This window comes from Trachurus japonicus, chromosome 19, assembly GCF_045865225.1.
Source record: "Trachurus japonicus isolate A0001 chromosome 19, Traja_1.0".
NCBI classification, from domain to species: domain Eukaryota; kingdom Metazoa; phylum Chordata; class Actinopteri; order Carangiformes; family Carangidae; genus Trachurus; species Trachurus japonicus.
Window position 1 is genome coordinate 6186498 of NC_140925.1, and position 14318 is coordinate 6200815.

General features: G+C 44.7%; 1 protein-coding gene across 1 annotated transcript in view; it reads left to right on the forward strand.

Moving 5' to 3' along the window:
- The first annotated feature begins 1519 nt into the window (after positions 1-1519).
- Positions 1520-14318, forward strand: part of tbkbp1 (TBK1 binding protein 1) — a 61594-nt gene continuing 48795 nt past the window's right edge. The window contains exon 1 of the mRNA XM_085761562.1: positions 1520-1777. The gene's annotated coding sequence lies outside the window, so the exon portion shown is untranslated. The remainder of the gene's footprint in view (positions 1778-14318) is intronic.

Sequence of the window (14318 nt, forward strand, 5' to 3'; positions counted from 1 at the left end):
TTCACCTCCACCGTTCATGTTCCTATCTGCAGTGTTGCAGTGTTTTAATGTGCACACCAGAGCCAGCACCCCCACCACCAAATGCAATATAGTTTTTTCATATTAAGTGTGTTCATTTTATGTGAATTTAATATTTAATCTACAGGAAAAAGTGTCTAAAGTGTGACTAAGTCATGTGTATATACTGTATATATATTATTGTTGAATGTCTTAAGTGGTTTCATGAGCTGTGTCCTTGATTATGTATGTATGCATCATATAGTATCTACAATACAGTTATGAAAAGCAGGTGCATTTCTGTTTGTGGCGTGAAGTTATGGAATGCATTACCTGAAGAACTAAAATACAGTAAGAATGTGCCAATATTTACATGATGATAGATAAATACAGACTTGCTCTTGGGTAAACAAACAATGGAGAGCATTGAGTAATACAATTATCATTACTTATGAAAAGATAGATGTATGTATGTTTGTATCTATGTATGTGAATGTATATACCTACGCATGTATGTGTGTGTATAATGTGATACATATGTTTATACATAGGTATGTATATGCGTCTTGTTTTTATTGATATGTAAGAAGAGGGGGGGCTATATGCTGAGGCTTCCGTCCCTTTGGTTGTGACAAGAGTTTATTCTGTGACCAATTCAAATTCCATTCATTCATTCATTCATTCATTCATCTATCTGTTACAATATGTACATTCTAAATAAAAAAACAAACGTTTTTCTCATAGAAATGAGCAGAAAATGATTCATGCAAGCAAACTCAACAGAGTTGCAAGTGTGCAACATGTGGACACTTTGACTAGGCTGTGTAAATAACACACCTTTGAGATTCAAACAGTGAAATTAAAAGCATGCATCATTTATTTACTGTTTAAAAGTCATTTACAGATCAACAAGAGTTTCCAGTTATGTGCAGAACACAAGTGGATCACTGAGCAGAATCATTCACATCAGGGTCAAAGATGGAGTCAGATATTGACCTGGATCCATCATGGTGTTCCCTCCTCTCTCTGACTCTGTCTCCAGTGACACAGACATCTTTCTTCACGGTCTGGAAAACAGAATGTGTGAAGAGTTTCCTCCTCCTCCTCCTCCTCTCCTCCTCTTTAGGCTGCAGCCACTGGTTGAGCCATGTGTCTTTAAATGGAAGCTGTTGAACTGTTTGCATGCATTTTGTTTGCATGCACGAGCTATAAATACGCGTCACTCTGCTTACTTGCAGCTTTCCCCCTCATTCCCTGTCCTCCTTAGAAACTCTATAATTTTGGGTCAAATGTTTCAGTGAGAAGATTTTTTTTATATTTTTTTATGCATGAATCTTTGTGTTTTTCCTCTTCAAGTCGCTATAGGAGCTGTGTTTCCTTGGCTCCCCCTCTTGAAATGAATGCAGGGTGACTCAGGCAGGAGACATAGATGTTCTCGTTTAAAAGGAGAGACTGACGCTCCTATTCCCGCGACATCATCATCCCACACTAGTGGAGCTCCACGGTGCGCGGAGTGATGCTCAGTCCTGCACAGTAGCGGCTACAGGAGGCGTGCTCGTCCGTGCATCAGGAGCTCAGGAGGAGGAGGAAGCGGCCAGCAGCCTTTCACCGGCCACAGGACACCACCGTCAACCACAGCGGCTCTCTGCCTCTCTCTGCCTCTCTCCCCCTCTCTCTCGCTCCTCTTTTTTTTTTAAACAAGCTTTTTGGGGGGTGCTGTGTGCCCCCGCCTCCCAACCCTCCCGAGCGATGGCATCCATGGATCGATCAACGGGAGCGTGTGAGTTATTATTTCTCTTTCTATCCTACGATCCGTGCAAAGGGGGGGTGCTTTCATGTGTCGGATGGCTACAACGAGCGCTGGGGGATACGGAGCAAACTGGATATCTGACAGCGTAGCGCATCACAGCCATGTTTTAATCATCGGGGCACAACCTCGTTTCGACACGGGGGCCAAACAGCACGAGGGTGTAAGATTTAACAGCAATACAAATAAAAAAAAAGAAAACACATCATCTGTTGTGTTTATTTATTGTACGGGGCTACGCGTATTTTATTTGCACAGCTGATGCAAACATCTCCTTAAAGGAGACGCGTGTGCGCGGAGGTTTGGCAACATCAGCATCACCACTCAGCATCACACACAGCTACGCACACATAGACATACATGCACACACGCACGCAGAGCGATGCCCTGGCCGCAGGCAACCTTCAACTTCAGCTCCGTGTTGCTGATGGAAAGCGGTCAGCAGCACGAGTGTATAGCCTATATCTGTCGGCTAGTTGTTCTCTGGCCTGCTTTCATCACTGCATGCTGAGTTTCCACAGAGAGAGAGAGAGAGCAAGAGCTGCCTCCTGCACACACACACACACACACACACCAAGGCTCAACTCGGAATATCAGCTGGATGGATGGAGGTTATAGGTTGTAGCAACAGTAGTAGTAGACACAAACAGGGGGAAAAAACACACTTTTCTGCACAGATGAACTTAATCTACTGGAGGAATATTGTGGAATTGTATGCAAATAGTGGCATTTGTGTGTAAATACATGTGTTATCAGTGTGAGCTCTATACCCTGGGCTGTTGGACACGCTGCACATCAGGATACTGTAGATAAATACGCAAAAGATGGGGAGGACTGCTGCCCTTTTCTGCTTAGAAGAGACAAACTTGATTGTGGACGTATCAGCGCTGAATGTGTGCTCGATGTTTGAGACTAAAATGGTAGAAGTCACAGGAAAACAGACTCACAGCTGAGCCCCCCCCCCCCCCCCCCCCCGGACATGTGAGAAGATGTTATTATGGGAGTCTGTGCGTTACGCTCAGCATGCTAAGAATAATAAATCTAAGATGATGATGTGGAATAATGAAGTGGAATAATGAAGTATTTTCATCTTCATCCTCTGAGGACCATGAACATCTGTATGAATCTGCTGAGTTTGACCTGCTGGTGGCGCTAGAACAAAGTCAGAGAGTGATGGATTGGAGGCTGCAGGATTCATCCTCTGGGGGATGGGAATATTTGGTCCACATGTATGTGTGTTATTTCTGTATGTACACCGCCGTTAGCTTGTTAGCTTGGCTAAAAACATAAACAAAGTAGAGGAATGGGCTGTTGGAACATTTTGTGGGACATCATCATCTCTGTCTGTCTTACAAATACAAACACTGCACTTTGGGCCGAGTACAGATTGCTACGAGAGCAGAAGAGGAAGAGAGCGCTTCGCCTTCTGAGAAACTTGCATGGTTTCTCGCCGTGCTGAATATTATGTTACAGATGTTTCAGATTAGAGCGGCGTACAGTTCTCTCTAGTGCTGCTGCCTTGATAACAAACACACAGGGTGTTTGTATGAAGCCAGCTGCTCTGAGGGAGTCTGTGACCGTCCTCAAAGGGAAAGTCTGAGTGGATTAGAAGGAGTGGACAGCGACGCGGTGCTGAAACGCAGCCGGGCTCATCATCATCCTCGCTGGGCTCACACAGGCAGAGGGAAATGAAAAAAGAAATGAAAAAAAAAAACTACAGTTACTCATGCTATTGGCCCTCAGATCTCTGATCCAAGTCATTACTTCACATGCTCAGACAGGCCCGATAATTAGCTCCATGCCAAAGTCCGTCAGTCACTGTCAGGGCCTCTGCAGCAGCCTATCGGGGGGGGGGTCACTGGGTTACATTAAGAGCTCCTTAGTTTTCCATTTGAAGAGGCCCCTCCGATCTTACTGGTCTGGTCTTCAGACTTGAAGCTGATTACCACCACTTCATTTAAACTCCTCAGCTCACCCCTGCCAGTCTGCTGCTCCCAGTGGGGTTTTGTCTGACGCTGCTAATTTAAGGACGTGAATCATGGCAGCGGTCTACCTGCTAATCACCAATCACACAGCCACTACACCGCTGTTCAGCCTCCCATGAGTCCGCACTTGTTTTGCTGTTTTTCTGCCCTCAATAATCTTTTTTATCCCCCCCCTCCACCCACTCAACACTTTTGAATGGACCTACTTTGAGCTCCATCATGCTTGAAGCTGTTGTGTAATGTACTGTACTGTTGATGAAAGCTGTTGATGCTGTTTCCCCCTTAAATATGAGCAGTCGGTGATTTGTCTCTCATGAGGAAATGACCTCTTGGTCTGGTTTTATTTTGAAAAAATGATTTAGATAATTAAAGCTCCATCCAAATCTAATACATGACATGTTATATCAGGTTTAGGCATCAAAACACTTTACAGCAGTGTGTGTGTGTGTGTGTCCAACAGGTCGGGTTTAGCTCGGTCATTGTGACTCATAATTAGAGACACACCCCTCGAGTGTGTTTGTTTCATTTGTGGAGTTAATTGGAGTGTTGTTTGGAGCTGCGCTGCGCCCGGCTGACCTTGCGGAGGTTGCTCTTGAGCAACTTTGGCGGAGGGTGTGTGTTTGTGTCTATGTGTGTGTGTGTGTTGGAGGTGACTGACGCAATCAGACTGAGAACACTGGCGCTTTTGAGTGAACAGAGGAAGTGCCATTTCGCTGTTAGCGCGACTTGCTACTCACCTCAATGCTATATTGACCTGGCTAATCACACCAAAACACACACACACGTCATCTTTAAAAGAACAAAACTGCACTGCTGCTGCATTATATCATATTATTACATCACTCACATTAAAATAATCAAAATCAGCTGAACAGGAAGCATTTGCAAATTGTTGCCTTGGTGCTGCAGCGTCAAGTGAAGCAGCACATTATTATTATCATTATCATTATCGTTACTAAGTCTATTACTAGCACATTTTCAACCCCAAGAATCTATTCTCCAAATTGCACATTAAAATTCTGACAGGCCTGTGAAATATAAATCAGTTTTTCAGTTTATTATCATTATCAGTGTTGAATTAAACTCCCACCGAATGCAAAGCTCAGGATTTTGTTATTTTCATTGTGGCCATTATCACATGTCATGCAGCTTTAAAACACTTCACTTTACAACCTCTGTGCAGCCGTGGGTCCAACAGGAAGCTCCAGACTCAACGACAGTATCATATATTCTGAGTCACTGCTCTTTGAAACCATTAGAAACTATTGTCAAATTAAAAAGACTGAGTCAGTGGAGTTTTATTTTAAAGTCATGTAGAGACTGTGTGGAAGCCACCAGCCCCTGACAGAGCAGAGCCGAGCTAGAGCCAGTCACACGCGGAGCCCTTGTCATTAGGAGTAAATGTACTGTGTGTATACTAATAGTAGTTTGAATGTCATTTCTGTTGTGAGCAGGAACATTGGCCCCGGTCGTGCACTCTAGTGTTTGTTCCCTCCCTGAACCTGACCGAGCGTCAGAGCTGTCGACACACAGAGAGCGACAACACGTAACAGCACGGAACAGAACACGCTGTTCTTCTTACACAAAGTACCACTGTCTTTATCTTACTTAGAAAACGAGGTCTTTGTAGATGCAGTTTTGACATGATGATGATGATGACGATGATGATGATGATAATAATAATAATAAACAAAACATTCAAGTCAGTCAACGCAACAAAAGAAAGACTGGACACAATACCAATCGAAAAAGAAGCAGAGCTGTTGGATTCTTCTCTTGGCCTTGGCTTTTCAGCTCTGAGAGTGAAGTCTTTGTGTGGTTTTTTTGTGTGTTTTTTTTTTCTTTTTCAGAGCAGCTTCTCGCAGCAGGACTGAAAAGCTGAAATATGGCAGATCCTGTGCGTTGTACTTCCTGTCTCGGTTTACTGTACATCAGCTGCACAGACAGCGAGTGCTCGTCTCACATGCCTTGATCACGATGTTTGGACCAGATGTTATTCTGGCACTGGTGGTGTTAGCGATCGCTCGCTTGCTCTCTCTCTCTCTCTCGCTCTCACCTGTGTCACGAGGAGACGAGTTTAGCATAAATGAATAATAACCTCTGATGAATCAGTATTGAATTAAGAGTCGAGTGAAATAATTACACAAAATGGATCTAAATGGGGATTTGAGGAGCTCAGAGAGTCGGACGGTGAGAGAAGAAACAGTTTATGATCAAACCGAACACTTAAAGAGTCACTGTGGTTATTTCCAATCTTAGCTTTTGCTGCCACATCAGTTGTATCTAATTAAAAAAACTGTCATTTGATCCTTTATTTATATAAAAACATGGATTAGTGCAGATTAAAACCATCCTATTCTGCACAGTCTGTTTCATATACTCTGCATCTGTTCAAAACTCATTCAGTCATAGTGGAAGAGTTCTTATCGGTGACCTTGGACGTTTTTCTCTAGCGCCACCAGGAGTTTGACATTTGCGGTTTTCAGTGAATAACTATTGGGTGCGGGGGGCGACCGCCATTCCGAAGGACCGCCATTCCGACGGTCTGCCAGTCCGAAAATTCCCGAAGGTCCGTCATTTCGAACTTCCCGAGGGGCCGCCGTTCCGAATGTGTTTTATTTTGAAAATTGACCGGATTCTCTCGTGGTTTGACTTCCTGCCCGGCTTGACACGACGCGCCGCGGGGACAGCGCCCGACCGGCCCCTCCCCCTCCCCCTCCCCCTCCAAAGTTTCACCCAGGTGCGAGTCTGATGCATTACATCCATGGTCTGATGGGGGACAGCTCTCCATTCCGACACCCCTCCACTTCGACACCCCGCTGTTCCGAAATACCCCCACTTCGAAACACCGCTACTCCGACACCCCCTCCTCCCCCCCGCAGCTGTCCAAGGTGCTGAACCGCGTGACGTTGTTTACATTCTGCTTTGTGGCTTGTCTGTGAAACGTGCGCTGCTCAGGGACTAGGCAGATCTGTCCCACTTGCTTTCTCCCCGACTCCGTTGTTGGAGATTTCCACACAGTAATAGAAATACACTTTTTTTCTTTTTCTCCCCCCCTGCTCCGCTCGAGCACGGCTGAAGCCGGCTTGAGCTCACAGGGGCGCGAGGCTGCAGCCGCCGCTCGGGCTGACAGCTGACTGAGGGAGATGCTTTGGTTGGGCTTAGGCAATGAAGAAAGGAGTTGGTTAAGTTTAGTAAAAAGACCAGGTAGAGGCTAGACAGGCTGGAAGCATAATGAACATTATGTCATTAATATTAAGTATTTGCTTGTTTTGCAGTTAATTATGCACATGATCCGTTTGACCCCAAAAAGGAAAAAAGGATCAATGCGCACTGCACAGCCTCTGGTTCCTTTCTGATTAGGTCCGTCTGTCCGTTCGGAGTGGGGGGTTTTCCCCCAATAGCCTTTTCGGAGTAGCGGGGTCTTTAGAAAAAATAGAAAACCCCGCTATTACGATGAATGGAAGTCTATTGTCGGAAAGGCGGGGCTTCGGAAAGGCGGGGTGTAACCGGTCTGATGCAGCCGCGGCACTCCTGCTGAAAATAAATGTCCTTGCTCTGTGCTTTGGTTAGGTTTAGGCAATGTAGAAAGGAGTTGGTTAAGTTTAGTAAAAAGGTTAGGTAGAGGCCAATAAAATCTCAGTTAATATGTATCTCCCCCGGGAGTCGAACCCTGATCCACCATGTCAAGTGCAGATGCTCTGACCACTACGCTACCACCGCAATTAGGCTTATTTACTCCGTGCCGTAAACCATTCAAGATTTTTTCAGGTTCGGAATGGCACCCTTTCTTTCAGGTTCGTAATGGCACCCTTTTCCCATAAATAATTAAGGGTCGGCATTCCGACAAATTAAAGTAAACGTTCGGAGTGGCGGCCCTTCGGAATGGCACCCTGGAACCATTGGGTGCACTGCCATGAAATTAAATTGTGATATTCTTCAGCTGCAGTGACCTGGGTTATAGTGTCCAGCCTCGTTCCCTGTGCTAGATATCGTTCTCTCTTTCTGTGTCTCCAGTAGTTTGTATGTCTCGCTCTGCTGTCGCCATAGTTTTGCAAACTCCTGCTAAAGATGCTAAAATAAGATGGTGGGCATGCTACATTATACAGGCTAAATATTAGTATGCTAGCAGCACCATTGTGTCTTTGTCTCTCAGTCTTTCTTAGCACATATCCCCAGGATTCAGCCTGGTGCTGTTAGCATTTAGTATCCGTTTCTCCAGCAGGCTGCTGTTTATTTTGTGGTAATACGATTTACTCTGGAAAAGGAGTTTAGGCTACTTCTGCTGTAAAAAAAAAAAAAAAAAGAAAGATAGAAAAAAGTTGGACTTCAGCATCACAACCTAACGCTTTTTACAGTAATTTCTACTGTAATTGGTGCTCCCAAGGCCCTGATGGTGATGATGATGATGATGCTGTAGTTTCCAGCGAGCACATGAGTGCAGAGCTCAGACATGAGGATATGAGGTCATTTATCTCACTCTGTAGTATCATCACCACCGGTGGGGCAGCACACATTACATCAAACACACACTCTCGTATATACACACACACACACACACACACACTAGAGAAGTGTCCTGCCTGGAAACAGCGCTAATAGCTAATAGCTAATTTATGCTAAACCTATTCCATTTCCCCTCCAATGTCTTTGCCACTTTTTCAGACTCATTCTCCATGTTTCCCGCCTCTGGGTCTGCTCTCTGTGTGAATCTACACACTTGTGCTATGATTATGTTCATATACATAAAAATGGAGGTTTATGTAAGCTACTTACGGACTGAATCACTAAATGAAGAGCGAGAGCAGAGGCTCTGTCGGCTGATGGAATATTCATAGGAGGCTTTTAAGGGGCACGAGGGGTGAAGGAAAAAAGGGGGAGACAGACAGACAGAGAGGAGAGGGAGAGAGAGAGAGAGGGAGGGAGTGATACAGCGCCGTGTGCTCCCAACTTTGAAACACATTGTTCATCACACTTTTCCATTTAGGACCTGGTTCTTGAATAAGTCAAAAGACAGCAGTGCTACATTGTGAGCGTGTGCGTGTGACATCTGTGAAATTAAAATTTAGCAAACAATCATCACTCAGTAGATAATGGCCATTTCCAAAAGATGCTAAACAGATTCAGACTGTTGACTGGTGGTAATTATTTTCAATTCCTAAATCCAATTAGCCATAATACTGTGTAGCCTATGTCCTGCAGCCTGACCGGCTCTGGAAACAGAGATGAGAGGCTCGTTTTGAACCATGGTTCATTAACATGTCTGACTGTGAAACAAAGTCGCCTATGTCCAGGCTGTGACAAACAGACAGACAGACAGACAGACAGACAGACAGACAGACAGAGAGCTCCAGCGAGCCTGGAGCTCCTGTCCAGCCATCACCAGCCAGATTTCACTTATCAGGTTTGTAGCGGGTGCAGAATGCTGCAGGGCCGTTTCCACCTGGAGGACCAGTCTGTGCCAAATCAAAGCTTTGATAATTTCAGGAGACAAAGCCTCTGAGGGCTCCTCCTCCATTACCTGCAGGAGATAACAAGGTTTGGACACACACACACACACACATACACGAAGCACATGCCACATCCTCTCCGTTGCTCCCACTATGTCCAGGACTCTTTGATGTTGCTGCCATTCAGCGTGAATCCTGCAGCTCGGGTGTAAGTTAAAGGGAAGTGTCCTACATCCTCGGCCTCTTACGTTCGCTATAGGACTCATCCAACTCTGAGTAAGAAAAGAAACAAGTACGTAAGAAAGTGCCTAGCTTTTATTTCTCAACACCGTCCCACAGGAGTAAATAAAAATTTTATGACTCGGGGAAACAGATCAAAAGTAATTGCACAGTAAAAAAAAGTTTCAATCACCCCTGTTTGGTGTCATTTAGTTTCTCAACCTGTATATTTTATTCTTTTTTTTATGTAACTGTGGCGTAATAGCTATCTGTGGGCCCATGCAGGCAGTGACCACAGCTTCTCTCTTCTCTCTGACCGAGCCTCGGTTCGGCCCACCTGCACCAAGCCTCTCGTCTCCATCAGAGGTTTTTTGGCTCTAGATGAGTCACTTATAGCCGAATACTCTTTCAGGGAAGAAAGCCTCACCTCTTTTCGAACTCTTGCTTTAACTGCTCTGAAAAGCAAAACAACAAACTCACACCTCCCACTCCCCATGTTCAAGAGCAAACCCCACTGACTGACTGCACCAAAAACACCACGGCGTCTTCTTCACACAACGGTACGGAGGCCGATCGCAATGATGAGAAATGAAATATCTTTTCTTTTTTTTTCGGTCTGTTTGCCACGGAGCCTTGAACACAGTGTGACAACCGCAGGGTGACATAACAGGGTTGTAGTTGTGTAGCTTTTGTTGTTAGAGGACACCTGGTTGCTTAGGAGACTGAAGGAATGTGATGTAACTGCAGTGTAATGTGACCACTCGCTCTCTCCGCCCAGTCAAGGCACTGTGCCGACTGTGGAGGCATAATGTAGTAGAGTAATAATATGCACCGGGTGTCTACAGTACGTCGTCGTGTGTGTGTCTGTCTGTGTGAGCAGCTAAAACGAGAGGGGCCGTAGAGAAACAACAGGGAGTTATAGTAAAAAAAAAAAGAAGAGAGAAAGGACCCCGTGAGTGACATCCTGCTTCGAGAACGAGGTAGAAAGTCCACTTCAGGCCTGCAGTCCTCCGGCTCTCTGGGGATTCACATGATTCTTTTTGTGTCTCAGAGAAACCAGGTTACCCACTTGCTTGCCACTCGTTGCTGGACTGCCTTAACTCCCTCTGCTGCGCCTAAAAATAAATACACACTCACACTGCGAGAATGCCCCGGCAGTGCTTTGTAAGAGAACGTCTCATTGTTGACACCTCGGGAAAAAAAAAAAAATAGTTTGCTGTTTTAATTCTGCTGCCGTTGCAACGCTGCCGCTCCTCTGCTGCTGATGTTACATGAAATGCATGAACGATGAATGAGAGGAGGGAACAGAGGTCGGGTGGTGGGGGTGGGAGGTGCATTGAAGGCCTAGCTGCCTCTGTCTGGAGTCAGATGCAACTAACAAACTGTCATCAGATTGACTCCTCGTATACAAAGAATAATTTGAGCTGTGAGATAATCTTTGTGTTTGCAGCTCTGTGCATAGATTTCCAATAAATATGTAGCTGAAATACAGTGAGAGATTGAGAGACAGAGAGATAGAGATAGAGAGAGAAGGTACTCAGATTTGTTTGTGTTCAATCTGCTGCATCATTTTACTTTTGCAGAGAAGATTGAAGGTGGGTTTGATGTGGGTCTCCTCCTCCTCCTCCTCCTCCTCCTCCTCCTCCTCCTCCTCCTCCTCCTCCTCCTCCTCCTCCTCCTCCTCCTCCTCCTCCTCAGTGAGTCTGTAAGAGACGAGCAGCTGCTTTGGATTAACAACTTCTTACTTTCTGACAGTGTTGTTTTTTTGGGTGGTGATGGTGGTGTTGGGGTAACCACAAAGGACATGCAAGAGCTGCTTGTTGCCAGTGGACATGCAGCTGGAAGACTGCTTGTTAGCAGGTTTATCTTTGATCCACTGTGAAGTATTTGACAGCAACGAGTGGACAAGTGTTAAGCTTGCATCTCGTTCCTTTTGGACAAAAATGAGGACGTGTGTGTGTTTGTGGTTGTGTGTGCACTGTGCATGAACATGTAGCTCATATGACAAACAGTCCAGCTGTTTGTAGTGGGCTATAATCAAATCATGTGGCGTCTGACACAAATCAACTCCACAGGACACGGAGCTGTGTGTAAATGTTTCACAAATCTACTGTGCAAATTCATGTTTCATGAAGGAGGAATAAATTCATTTGACACATTTGAAGGACAGAGTGTGTTTTCATGAGACTCTTTTAAAATTCTGGTTCATGTAGGCTACTTAACATTCGTCCTGATATTTGTAACGATGAACTGACAGAAATAAAAATGGCTGACATGCCCCTAGTGTAGCTTTAAAGTAGCATTATCGCAAATACAGCAGTAATAGCAATAAAAAAACTGAAATATACAATGAATAGGTCCAGGGGAGCTATAACTATATGTACACAAAATACAGCCAATGGTGTAGTGCCTGTGGAGCAAATGCAGAATTCCTTATGAGACAAGCCGGCCCGGCGCTTAGTCCCACCTTCTGAACAGCACGCTATGTAGAGAGAATGAGGATGAATATCTGATACGCTGCACCACTGGCCGCATCCAGTGGCCGAACAAAGAATTGGAATTTACGATAGTGCTACTTTAAAGGGGACATATTATAGAAATATCACTTTTTGAAGGCTCTTTAACATATATTTAGATGTTTGTCTCGTCTTCCGGCCCCCAAAATGTGAGAATTGACAAAAAAAATCTGTAATTTTCAGGCTCCCGAGGTTGAAATCCATGTGGTTTTATGAGCTGTTCCCTCAGTTGTCTGACAATGATGTAATTAGTTTTTGAATTTGCATAATCCCACCCCTACCTGTGAGTACCGGTATGGGTAGAAGGGGGTGGGGCAAACAGTGGTTCATTTGCATTTAAAGGGACAGGCACTGAAACCAGACGTTCTGAACAGGGCTGTTTTGAGAGGATGAAAAGAGCTGTGATGTTTGATCCTTGGGGGATTTTGACCGAAGCATGTCACAGACATATCTTTAAGACACCTGGGAACTATTTTAATTTGTGGTAAAGGGGAATAATATATCTCCTTTAAGTTAGCTTCTAATTTTATTCAGTCAACAGAGCCGAGACTGTGGTGACAGGTCTGTCTGAAATCATATAAAAACGTAGCTGTTGTTTGTTTGTGATAGATTAAAATGGTGTTAACACAAACACAAATATAAACATGCTAACATGCTAACATATTAATGTGTTGTCCTCACTTTGGATTACTAACATCCTTTGATACTGGCAGTTTTCACATGCCGTCCTCTTTATCACGTTAATGCTTCCTTCATAATCTCTCCAAGGAAAGACAGTTGAAATTTAGCCACTTCGCTAACACTGGCACATCTACAGCAATTTCATTGTTACCACTTTTCATCTGCCCTAAAAACCAGACAGACCCAGGCCTGTTAGAAGATTAAAAGTCTGACCAAGCGTCCAGGAAGATGTCATGAAAAATGTCTTTTTAAATCAACCCGATTTCAGCAGCTCGGTCCGTGCATCCACCAGGCCCAGAGATGTTTCTGTCTGGCTGCAACAACATCACATCTCTTCAGGGTCCAAGAATGTGTTTGAGCACAGCACACTGTGTTTCCTGCAGGAGAAACCTCGGCGGTGCTGTTGTGTTGTGTTGTGTGCGTGGGCTGCTGCTGTCCGTGGTGCTGAAAGCCAATATCCAGCTGAACTGTACGCCAAGGGCAGAGACAATGAATTCATGGTTCCTGCTGCGAATCAATACGATCATATCGATAATTTAAGATGATGTATCTTCAGTAACACAATGTTTTCTGGCCTTTTTTTTTTTTTTTTTGCCAGAGCCCACATCTGGCAGGGTTGAGCTGAACCCCTCTCGCCCCTCCCGTTACTGAAGGAAACAGATCCCACAGATTCACAATTCATGTTAAGAACAATGCCCCTGCTCCCGTGTATCACCTTGTTTATTAATAATGCAGACAAAGATCTTTTCTCTTTTATTTCTCGAGCCAGACGATAAAAGACAAGAGAGAGAGGGCGTTTGCGTGTGTTGCAGGAGCTTGTTTTATGGTTGGAGGCAGGCGAGTGAAGAGTGTGGCTGAATAGTGTTTCTGAGCTTAATGATCTCTATGCTCTATGTGTGAAGAGTGTGGAGACACGTGAACTGGAACGCTGGGGTTCAGCGCCCTAACAAGTGCGTTGTTGTGCTGCTGTTTGTGTGAAATAATTGGCAGTTCCCACACCTGCAGCCCAGTCTGCAAAACTGCTTCACCTGCTCCTCTTTCTTTCTTTCTTTCTTTCTTTCTTTCTTTCTTTCTTTCTTTCTTTCTTTCTTTCTTTCTTTCTTTCTTTCTTTCTGCCCCTCGTTCTTCCCTCCTCTCCTGTTCTATCTTCGCTCCTCCTGTCAGCTGTGCCGTAATCTGCTGTGGTTGTTTGCTTTATCCTCCACAAGTGTTGCATGTCCCCAACTCCCCCAGGTCACTTGGTTACAGTGCAACAGTGCATTTCCTTCTTCTGTCATTCTTCTATCTGTTTTTTTATTTTTATTTTTTATTTTTTTTATTTCTCTCCCTTCCTGTCACTCACCCACCTGAAAGTGTGGGTGCTGCTGACTGCTGGTGCATGCGTTACGAACCTCCTTCATTAACCACTGTATATGTGTGTGTGTGTGTGTGTCAAAGTGAGTGACAGAGAATGAGACGCTCCATTTGAAACCATTTCATTCATCGGGCACATACATAGATGATGATATAGACCCGGGCCCGACTGCCTAACCTGCAGGAGGGATAAAATATCTCTAATGAGGTCTTGGCTTTTAATCAGAAGGTAATTTCCTTTTAGGTTTGATGCTCATCCATACTGTCAGCGCTCTGTGGAGTGAGTTCACTGCTCAGGAAGAAAGTCTCT